Source organism: Ambystoma mexicanum, chromosome 1q, assembly GCF_040938575.1.
Source record: "Ambystoma mexicanum isolate Mex_15411 chromosome 1q, UKY_AmexF1_1, whole genome shotgun sequence".
Lineage (NCBI taxonomy): Eukaryota > Metazoa > Chordata > Amphibia > Caudata > Ambystomatidae > Ambystoma > Ambystoma mexicanum.
In genome coordinates, this window is record NC_090922.1 from 420,301,007 (window position 1) to 420,313,008 (window position 12,002).

General features: G+C 48.8%; 1 protein-coding gene across 4 annotated transcripts in view; it reads left to right on the forward strand.

The window, feature by feature from the left end:
• SLC12A4 (solute carrier family 12 member 4) overlaps positions 1-12,002 on the forward strand; it is a 1,569,223-nt gene that overhangs the window by 1,003,036 nt on the left and 554,185 nt on the right. The window lies entirely within an intron of this gene.

Below are 12,002 nucleotides of genomic sequence, written 5' to 3' on the forward strand. Positions count from 1 at the left end.
CGCCTTCCGAAACCAGTGAAGTAACTGGTCAAATACGCGCCCCCTGCACCAGAAGCAGGATGGAGAGCTCATCCATTCAAACATTAAGGTGAGCCTTGATTGGGGATTTCGGAGGTGGTCAGAGAAGAGCAAAGGGGAGGTGGGAAGCAATCACAATACTCTGCAGACAGTTAATCCCCTTTCTCCACCTACAGAAAGATTTTTCTACAGGCCAGACAAGCCAGATTTGGAGGTCCAGTTCAGTCGGTGTTTCGAATCCTGCGCATCACGCTTGAAGAGGTCACAGCAATCCAGACCAGGTCAGCGCCTCCGTGGGAGCCAGGTGAGCGTTACACTTTATTTGGCTTTTCTCATTTTTTAACAGTTATTCAGACATTATCAATTTTCCTAACTTCCTGTAAACCAAGCCGGAATGTACTGCCCCGCTCTTTGAATGAATTATGAGATTGTCCTGAATACAACTGCCCCCTCAGTACCTCAAATCCGTTCTCAATCATCCACTTGAATGCAGCCTTCCTTAATCCAAACATCATATGTCGGTAACAGTGCACTCTCTGTGGACAATTAACATAGTTCAGCCTGGTGGCAAGCTAAAAATAGATTGCACTTGGTGAATCATTTTACCATGCCCGTAGACTAGAGTAATTAATTGATCTTTCGAATGGGATAGGCATGAGAAAGAATGGGCAACTTGTCGTTCGGGTCTTTAGGTATGTCTTCCTTACATGGGTACCGAGGCTTCCTTCACGCTTCACCAGGCTATATAAGTGGTAGTGTGACGTAGCAGTCTAGGCTACATTTTCTGACGAGTGATGGGCTGTTTGGTTAACCGGCACAGCAGGCACTTTTCACAAATGCCCAATGAGAGAATGTCCACATCGTATTTTTTTAATAAATGTATAGTCTTTAAGAAAAGAGAAGTGATAATGCACTAGACTTATAGGCAAGTAAACCTCATAAAATAACTGCAACATTGTACCGGCATAAACCTTTTCAAAAGTGTTTTTACATTTCAGCAAAGAGTATTTCCTGGAAGGAAACGTGCATTCGTAGGCGAGTAAATTACTTTTCCTAACAAGGCCATAAAGAGTTTTCATAAGGGCCGAGGGGAAGCAGCTGTGCATATTTGGGAAGACCTTTGCTGAAAAGTGTTTCTGTTGCTAAAAATATCTAAAAGGTGAAGTTTAACTAGAGTTCTGGTAGATTTTAGGCCACAGAAAACCCTTGTTGATGAAGTGTGTTCCAGAGGTGAAGTTTCAAGCAGAAAGAATCACCAGCAGCAATGGAGTGTTGGGAGGGGAATACCCTGCGTCCTAAAAGCAGTTTTGCAGCAGGAGGATTTGTTATCCAGAGGTGGTCACTGCAAATTATTTCACAACCACTGTAGGTTCCAGAGAGGTGAGGGAAACAGCTGATCGCCAGATCAAACTCCTCTTTTAAACCAGGTTTTGTTGAGGACAAGTTTTCAAAGGATGTCCAAAACAACAGATAACGCTGGCCTTCACTTTGTAATGTAATCAGTATGGATACTCTCTCCAATGCAGGGTAATGGCTTAATTACTCTGTATTGAAGGGTACCTCAGGAAACCAAGTGCTCAACTAAAAGTCTCTGATAAAGCAGGGACTAGATGCTTAGTGCTCTGTTGCAGGTTTACGGAAACCTGACATTGTGCAATTTCAGGGGTTACCTAACCTTCTCTGTGCATTTTCAGGGGTTACCTAACCTTCTTTGTCAATCTATAAGTCATGTTTCAAGAGTTCCTGCTCCAAATTCGTCTTAAAGGGACTATGTAGGTCTGGCCCCAGCCTGATGCTTTTGTTGGGACTCCTTGCAGAAGGAGTGGAATATCCAGAGTATCTGCATCTGTGATATTTCTTGTTCTTGGTGCAGCAGATCCACTGTCATCCAGGAGAAACACGCTGGAGGGGCTTCTTGTTTACTTGAGGGTTGAGTCTCCTGGCCCTGGACTTTCCTTCATCCCGTGTTTCCTAGTCTCTGCCTCGTTCTTCACCTTTCTGAAGCTCACATACAGTCCCTGCCATGTGTTAATTCCTTCTTGCAGCTCAAAAATGTGCCTAGGACCTCCCGGACTCTACCAGAAACTTTCTAGCCTGACTCACCATTAGGCTCCTACGTTACTCAACCTCCACCCACTGTTTTTCACCATATACCCACCTTTGCCGTATTTTTGTTTCCTGACAGCTCTCCTTTTCAGAACTGTGGTCTGTTGAGAAATAGTGTATGGGATAATTATGCATGCGGGAAGTGGCAGCAACAACAGTATAGGAAGAGGGATAGGGTAAAGTTGGTGCTGGGGCAAAAGAGCAAATTGGTATGCTGTTGGAGTGTGTGATGGAGGAAGGGTGGAGTTGTGTGATGCGACAGGGTTTGGGCCTGGCAACTAGAGGTTGCTGGGCTGTCTGGCGCACAAGACATGGGAGTTGCGTAGGTGGATGCAGAGTGAACAGGGGTTGTGGGGGAGGGGGTGATCCCAACATTAGTGTGTCTAGAGGGGGAGAGGGCACAACAAACAGGCCTTTGGGAAAACATCATAGGTCGGTTTTTCAGCCTCCTCTTTATTGCCCTCAACCACCTCTGATACTGTCAGCTTTCCTCCGTACTGTCTTTGTTGGGTTTTCTCCTTCCTCTTCCTTATCTTTTCCAATTGTCTGTTTTCTTCTCTTGTTTCCAGTCTCCTCTACAAACTATCTTTGCCAATGTCTGATCACTTCCTCATCCCTAACATAATATCTGATAATCTCCCATCTCCTGATATTTGCCCATCTCCTCCTCTTCTTATGCTACCAAATTCCTCCTTGTGACAGGGTACCCTAAACGTACTCCCCATTCCTCCTATGTCCGACTATCAACTCCACTATCGCAGCTAATGACCTGGCTAAATACTTCGCTGCAACAATTTTCAAAATTACAGACTCTCTCCCGACCTTGCTCACACTTCCTCCTCCTACATGTTGCACTACCACCTACTCTACCATCATCCTCTGCCTCTATCTCATACATTAGTCACACTAATACTGATGAACTCCTACCTCTACTGATGAAGGCTAACCCCTCTTGTGCCCCATCAGACCCTTTTGCTCCTCAGCTAGTCAAGCATATTGCCCTCTTAGTGGCCTTTCACCTTGCTGAATTCTTCGACCTGTTCTTCGAGTCTGCTTACTTTCCCTCTGTTTTCAAAACAGCCACAATCGTCCCTCTCCTAGAAAAGCAAGGGGCTGACCGGGACCTACTGGCTAACTTTCGCCCTGTGTATCTCCTTCCTCACTACTCTAAAGTGCTTGAAAGGGTTTTGTTGAACCGTTTTACCAATTTCTTGGACATCCACAACCTCTCAGACCCCCTACATGTAGGTTTCTACTCCTGTCACTCCACGGAAACTGCTCTCCTGAATGTTTCCAATTTCATCGCCTCTAAGCTTTCCAGCCTATCCTCTATCCAAATTCTCCTTCACCTGTCTGCTGCTTATGACACTGTTGATCACTCTGATCTGCTTAATAATCTTTCTTCTTCAGATTTGCGGTCGAGCCCTTGCCTGGAGTTATTCCTACATCCGACCTTCCCAATTCTCTGTATCCTGGCGCAACAACACCTCTCAACTTACTCCTGTAACTGGTGTTCCACAAGGCTCTGTCTTGGTTCCGGTTCTCTTTACACTCTACACCTCTCTTCGTGGAAAACACCCAAACCATCTTCTGTTTTCGTGAACTCTCCTCTGATCTCTCTATCAAAATGTCCAACTGTCTCTCTGCCATTACATATTGGATGGCTTTGCACCCTCTGATGAAACAGAGGTTCTCTTCTTCCCTACCAAAAGCTCTCTCATCTCTTCCTCTGCCTATCCGGTTCTCACCTCACAGTCTCCCCTACTCTTCTTCAGTTAGAAACCTCAGCGTCATCTATGACCCTTCTCACACCTTAACTACTTTCATTTCTAAAACTGTAACAGCAGCCCGTCTCAACCTCCTAAATAGGAGGAAAATCAGGCATCTCCTTCTTTCAACACAGCCAAGTATCTTTTAACCACTCTGGTCTTCTCTAAACTACTGTGCCAACATCCTCTTTGGTCTCGCCAACTACGCTTTCTGTCCTCTCGACAAGATCATTAACTTCACTACCAGGACTCTTTGAAATCCCTCACTTCACACCTACTTCCTCATGCCATCACTGGGCTGGATGGCTGACAATGCAAAACAGGGCCAGATTTATATTTCAAATGGATTGTGTCCTCCAACGTATTACACATCTTTGACATGTAATGTCCACAGCTTTGCTGCTTTGGAAATGTTTCGGCAGAGGGCGTCCTGCGTCGATGGTGTCGGGTCGATGTCCCTTGAAGGCCTCCGTCAAGGGTGACGCTATCGGATGCTATAGGTAGGACGCATGGCGCCCGTAGCCTCAGTTCTGTTTTTTCCACAAACATGTTTGCTTCAAGAACTCGGCGCGGCTCGTGTTATCAACTTCTATGTCTTCTTCTTCTACCTCTCCAACCCCACGGTCGGGCTTTAAAAAGTGCAGGGACTGTAAGTCCAAGATGTCCATCACGGACCCGCACCAGATCTGCTTGTGGTGTCTAGGTGAGAGCCACGACACCGACGACTTCTCAAAGTGCCAGCCATTGACTGCTGAGGTCTTGCGGGAGCGTAAGGGGAAGTTGCCGGTAGGTTGGGTATCCAAACCCCGTAAATCGAAGAAGTCTACTGGTCTTTCCACCAACGACTCAAGGGGTGCCTCTACTGATTGGAAGGAGTCCAGGGGATCTCGGTCCCGGAGTGGTTCTTGCCACTCGTCCTCGTCGAGGCACTCCCGGAAGCGGCGTCACTGGTCGCCTTCCCTGTCCTTGTCGGATGATGGCTCTGTGAGGAAAGTGGCTTGCCCCACTAAATACTCTACTCCGGAGGAGTGGGAGGCTTTCAGGGAGAAAATGTTGGAGATTGTTGAAGCCGGCGGGGAACTGTCTCGGGCCCGGGTGGTCGGCACGATAAGCATCGGGAACTCTCGAGGTCCCGTTCAGGCAAGGCTCCGGTAGATCGCCAGAGAAGTGCCAGATGCAGGTCGAGGCCCTCGTCCCCAGTGAGACCGTTGAAGTCTGGGAAGGTGTCAAGGAAGGTGTCTACCCCGTCAGCGCTGTGCCCATCAAGTGCAGCTGTCGGGCCTTGGCCTCGACCAGGCCCTCGAAGGCCTCAGTGCCATTGTTGACGCCGAAGCCGTCGGTACCCTCGACGCCATTGGGGCCTACAGGTCTGAATTTGCCAGCGGAGGCCCCTAGAGCTGTGGAACCTCTGAGAAAGGCTCTGTCTAAGACTGAAAGGCCCCCTGTGCACTCCAGGTCTACTCCTGTACCTAGGAGGGAGTTTTTTCACTCTCTACAAGATATTTATGCAGTTGAGGAGATGTCTGATGTGGAGTTGGAGCCTTTTGGTGCTCCTGGTGACACTCGTGAAGCTCCTGACATGGTCTTTTCTGAGGACAGTCAGCTGGAAGATCTGCGTCAGTCTTTACATGATGCCAGTGGTCTGGACACGTCTCCTGAGATGGAGTTTGATAGGCCTGAGCCTGGGGCTCATGCTGAATCCTCCTATAGGAGGTTGATGGCAAGGGTTACGGAGTACTTGGGGTGGTCTGGCCCTCCAGTTGAATTTGATCAGGATGACCTGACTGACATTTTAGTTCAGAGTCCGTCCACTGACCCAGTGGTACCTTTTCACATGGCATTACAGAAAAGGGTGGCTGCTGCTTGTAACACCCCAAAGTCTCTTCTGGCAGGCAACAAGTCGTTGACCAAGAAATACCACCCTTCCTGTAGCTACCCCAGCTTCCTATCCACACACCCCACTCCTGAGAGTTTGGTAGTTCAGGTGGCCACGGCCACCTCGAGGCAGGCGGCATACCCTACCATCCCTCCAGATAGGGACAAATGATTTGATGGATGGGCACGTAAGGTATTTTCCGCTGGGAGTATGGCCCTTAAATCGGACAACTCCGCCTGTCCCTTGGCCACATTTTTGCACACTCTGTGGAATTGTCTCTCTGGCGTCTGAGCATATTCCCGAAGGGGAAGACCGGGATGGGTTCCTTGCTATTGTGCAGGATGGCAAGGATGCCATGTGTGAATCCCTTCAGACTGGGTTGGACACAGCAGACCGTGTCAGCCGGTCCATGGATGCGAGTACCGTGAGCCGCAACCACGCAAACCTGGGTAAGTCGGGATTTGCACCGGACGTGCAGGCCCGTCTTCTCAACATGCCCTTTGACGGCTCTCATTTGTTTGGCAGCAAGGCTGACTAGAGCCTTGAGAGGTTGCAGACCTCCAAAGCAGCTGCTAAATCTTTGGGCAAAGCTGTGCTTCAACCTCTGCCTTTTCGTCCTACGGGACAGTGGAGGGGTTCCTTTCGTTACTTTTTGGTAGAGCGAGAGGAGCGGCCAGTCGCAGGGGCCATTGTAAGGGTCTCTGCGGTGGACAAGGAACGAAGAGACAAAGCCACTCAAGCAGCTGCCTCTTTGCCTTCAGGCGCTGCCACAGCCGCTCCGAAACAGCTATGAGCCCAGGTCTCATTGTTTGCCGGTTGGGGGCAGACTGTCTCAGAATCTCGAAGAGTGGTGAGCCATTACTTCAGATGCGTGGGTTCTTTAAACAATAGCCCATGGCTACTGGCTACCCTTCCTAAATCGGCCTCATGACAATCCACTGGGGAAACGCTTTGAAGATTCTGGATCCGCTCCTTGTGCAGGAAATCTTGACCCTGCTGGAGAAAGGCGCTACAGAACTAGTGCCTGTGGCAGAGAGGAAAAAGGGCTGGCATTACCCATATTTTGTGATTTCCAAGAAAGACAGAGGACTGAGACCCATCTTGGACTTGCGTCGATTGAACAAGTTCCTCAGGAAGGACAAATTCAAGATGGTCACACTTTCTCAGGTCGTTTAGGCTCTTCGACTTCAGGATTGGTTGTTCTCATTGGACCTGTAGGATGCTTATTTTCATGTGCCGATCCACCCAAAGCACAGAAAATACCTGAGGTTCGCCATTGGCAGCTCGCACTTTCAGTTTCGGGTCCTGCCTTTCGGGTTGACCTCCACCCAAGGGTCTTCACCAAGCTCATGGTGGTGGTAGCAGCGTATCTCAGGAGAGGGGGGTACATGTCTACCCCTTCCTGGACGACTGGCTGATCCGAGCGCATTCTCCCGAACAGGCCTTGGATCATCTCAGCCTCACCTGCCACTCCCTTCACAAGCTGGGCTTCTCCCTCAATTTCAAGAGGTCGCATATGACACCTTCCCAGTGCACCGGGGCTGTGTTGGACACATCCTTGGGGAAGTGCTCGCCTCCCAAGGTGAGGGCTCATCACATTGTCCAGATGGTCGTCAAATTTCAACATGGCCAGAGTCTCCTGGCTTTCGAATTCTTAAGGTCGCTCGGCCTCATGGTATCCTGCATTTTTCTGGTGCCAGAGGCTAGACTGCGGATGAGATCACTTTGATGGACCCTCAGGACACAGTGGTCCCAATTGTTGGGCAAGATGTCAGATCTCCTTCAGATTCCACTCACGGTCTCAAAGGATCTTCTGTGGTGGGCCAGCAAAGGGAATCTGATGAAGGCAGAGCTGTTTTGGCAACCGTGGCCGCAGGATGGGGGGCTCATGCCAACGAGCTGACCGCCAGCGGTCGTTGGTCTCCGTTGGAGTCCAGACTTCACATAAATATTTTGGAGCTGAGGGCCATCAGGCTAGCCCTGAAAGCTTTTCTGCCGTTTGTACGTGGGAAGAGTGTCCTGATTATGACGGACAACACAGTGGCTATGCATTACCTCAATAAAAAGGGGGGTGTAGGGTTACTCCCGCTGTGCAGAGAGGCGATGCAGCTCTGGTTCTGGGGAATACTGCAGGGAATCTCGCTCTCGGCAGTTCATCTGGACGGAGGGGAGAATGCGGGTGGGGGATACTCTGAGCAGGCAGTCCTTCAGGAGATCTTTGCCCTTTGGGGAACCCCTCAAGTGGATTTGTTCGCGACCGGTGCCAACCGGAAGTGTGAGACATATTGCTCAAGGGAATTTCCTCCGAGAGGAGCTTTTGGGGACGCGTTCATCGTGGATTGGTCATTCCCACTACTGTATGCGTTTCCTCCAGTCCCAGTCATTCCTTAGGTTCAAAGGAGGTTGCGCAGGTTCGGGTCTCACATGATCCTAATTGCTCCGGATTGGGCCAGGAGAGCATGGTACTCGGACCGTCTAGAAATGTCCATCTGTCCTCCACGCCGTCTTCCCCACAGAATGAATCTTCTCTCGTGTGATGGGGGAGGGGTGGTGGGAGGGTGGTTGGGGTTCTCCATCTAGAGGTCATGACTCTCAACCTTCACGCTTGGTTTCTGAAAGGTTGAGCTATAAGGATTGGGACCTCCCAGATGACGTGATGGAGGTGTTGCTTTCGGCTAGGCGTCCGGCAACCAAATCCCTGTTCCATTGCCGTTGTCGTAAGTTTTGTGACTGGTGCAAAGGACACCATGTGGATCCTTTTCAGTGTTCCATTCTGATGGTTCTTTCTTTCTTGCTTTCTTTGGCCCACAAGGGTCTTCAAGTGGGCACCGTTAAAGGTTACCTGGCAGCGCTGTCTATTTTCAAGCGTTCGTCTGACGAATGTTCTTATTTTAAGATTCCTTTGATTACCCAGTATCTAAGAGGGCTCACAAATGTGTTCCCGCTGTCCCCTTTTCAGTTGCTGGTTTGGGATATGAATCTGGTCTTGAAATTCTTGATGGGTGCTCTGCTTGAACCTTTACCCTCTTGTCCTTTGAGACTGTTGACCTTCAAGACAGTTTTCTTGATTACAGTAACATCTGTTCGCAGAGTGAGCGAGTTGCAGGTACTTTAGTCTAAGCCACCCTTTACTGTGTTCCACAGGGATAGGGTTGTACTGAGGGTACGTCCTTCCTTCCTACCTAAGGTAGTGTCTGAGTTTCATTTGAGCCAGAAGGTGGTACTTCCTGCTTTCTGTCCTCCTCCACCTCATCCTGGTAAGGAAGAGGAGAGAGACTCCATAGGTTGGACCCCAGGAGAGCTTTGAGCTTTTATATTTCTAGGATTTCCAGTGTCAGAGTGGACGACCAACTTTTTGTGTGATACACTGGACACCGAATGGGCCAGGCTGTTACCAAATAGACCTTGTCCACGTGGAGTATCTTCACCATTGCTGAATGTTACAGATTGGCCGGCAAGGACGATCCTGAGGGTTTGCGAGCTCACTCCACCAGGGGCGTGGCTACATCCACAGCCCTGCAACGGGGAGGTCCTTTTAACCTTTGTGGTGCTGCAACGTGGTCTTCCATCCACACCTTTTGTCAAGCATTACTCCCTGGATACTTTCCATGGTCAAGATATGACCTTTGGTAAAGCAGTGCTATATTGTGCCATCTGATTGGGTATATCCAAATTCTTCTCCCTCCTCCATTCACTGATACTGCTTTGGGAATCTGTCAAAGTTGTGGAATACGTTGGAGGACACAATCCATTCGAAAAACAAGTTACTTACCAACTGGTCACGTTCTTTCGACTGGCTGTTCCGCCAATATATTCCACATTGCCCTCCCAGCCTGTCCCTCTGAAGAATTTCCCCTGCTATTGCATCTTATGTTCCCACAAGGCTATGTGCAGTCATGGAGGCTTGATGTGCAGTTATGTCACACGTTGAGGAGGGAAAAAACATGAACTGAGGCTACAGATGCCGTGCGTCCTACTTATAACATCTGATGACATCACCCTTGACGGAGGCCTTTGAGGGACATCGAACCGAGACCATCGACGTAAGACGCCCTCTGCTGAAAAATTTCCAAAGCATTTGGCGTCTCAGGGAGGGGAATAGGAAGTTTTCTGGGGGCGGGGGAGTTGGGAGAGTGGTCAATAAGCTGGGAAAGGGTGTATAGGAGGGTGGGGATGTGGAAAGGGAGGGTGGAAATTGTTGGGGGGGATGTTCTGGTGAAAATACCGCTGTGCGGTTGTATCAAGGTTATGACTAGGGTAGGAACAGGCGGGGGCCGACGGATCATCTTGAGGTAGGGACACTAAATGTTAAGGGTATGAACTCGCCCACTAATCAGTCTTTGGTCATTAGGGAATTTCAGAGGTCGGTATTAGACATCCACATGGTGCATGAAACCAGGCTGTTGGATACAAAGAACGTGTCAGATGTGTGGAGGTGGCTCCAACCGGCGAAAGGGGCTTTACATTTTCTCCCGACCTCATGGTACATATACCTGCATTGATTACTTGTGTCTTCACAGGGAATTGCTGGGTAGGGTAGCCTCCAGTGGGCTGTTTCCCATTGGCTACTCTGATCACACCATGGTTTACATGGATTTCTCGTTGGCTGGGCTGCACACCAAGGATTCGCTTTGGAGGTTTAACAATACTTTATGGAAGGATAGGGTGTTTATGGCAGAGGTTACGGGTTGCAATCATGGAATAGTTCCAACTCAATGATATGGGGAGATGGACTTCTGAATGGTATGGGAAGCCGCAAAAGCAACCTGAAGGTGGTTGTTCATGAGGGAGGGTGCAAACAAAAAAAGAGGAGTTGCTGGAGAATACATTTGGGGGAGAGATCAGCTCATTGGAGGAGAGACTGTAGACCAGTGAATTGTTGGAGAGGGAGTTGGAGTCAGAGGTGAGGGAGAAGAGATAGGACTTTGGAACGCTGGCGATGGATGAAGTGGTGGAGAAATTACATTATTTGCATCAGAAATATTATGAGAAGGGGAACTAGGCGGACACACTGTTTGCAGCAAGGCTCCGGGACTAGAAAGATGGGTGGAAGGGATTTCTGATTAACAAGGAAATGTATACTCATCCCCTAAGGGCACAGTCTGCAATTTTGCTGTGCTTTGAGGGACTCTATCTGGTGGATACGGTATTGGAGGAGGAGATAAAGCAATATCTTAATGGTGTTACTCTCCCTAAGTTAGGCGATGTGGATTACTCATGATCTTTTGAAAGAAACTTAAAAAAAAAAAAATTATCATTATTATTTTTAATGCTCTTCACACCGGAGGAAGTCTCATTGGCTATCCAGAAAATGCAGGCAGGGGAAGGCCCTCGGATGTGATGATCACAGTGAGTTTTTATAAAATATTTGTGGAATTGTGGGTTCCCCACTTGGTGAAAATGTATAACTCTATTATGGATAGAGGGCGGCTCCCAGGGCTTTCTGCCAAGCTATCATATCGGTAATCCCCAAGGAGGGGACAGACCCACGTTCTTGCATGTCCTATCGACCTATCTCCCTCAATAATGATGATAAAATCTTCACAAGTGTGTTGGCTACTAGATTCAAACCGTTTAAGCCCTGTTTGGTTCACTCTGATAAGGTGGGGTTTATTTTGGGACAGCAGGGTGCAGACACACTGAGGAAGACTCTGCACTGCATGGATTTCGCGCTTGGTGGGGGAGGTAATTCAACACTGCTCGCCTTATATGCAGAGAAGGCCTTTGACAGAGTAGACTGGACTTTCCTGTATGCAGTTATACAGTGATTCAGTTTTGGACCAAAGATTCTTAATGGGATACGGGCGTTGTACACGGATTCCCAGGCACACGTGGCGATGAAAGGGAGGTTCTCGACAGAGTTCAGGTTACACAGGGTGACTAGGTAGGGATGTCCCCTTTCGCCTCTGCTGTTTGCTCTGTCCCTTGAGCCTTTGTCAGGAAATATGAGGAGGCCCCCTCAAATTGAGGGTATATGAGTGGGGGATAAGGAATTTGTTAGGGATGCATGCAGACGATATTCTCCTGCATCTATGTAACCCGCATGTTTAGGTTCCGCCTGCTCTTTAAGTGATAGGTGAATATGGGTCCCTGTCTGCATTCAAGATCAATCGGCAGAAATCCATCTTGTTGCACTTTGATGTGGAAAGGTATACACACACCCTTAAAACACTGGCGATGGATATCCAATTAGAACATATCAAATATTTAAGGGTTAATATTTCCAGGTCCCT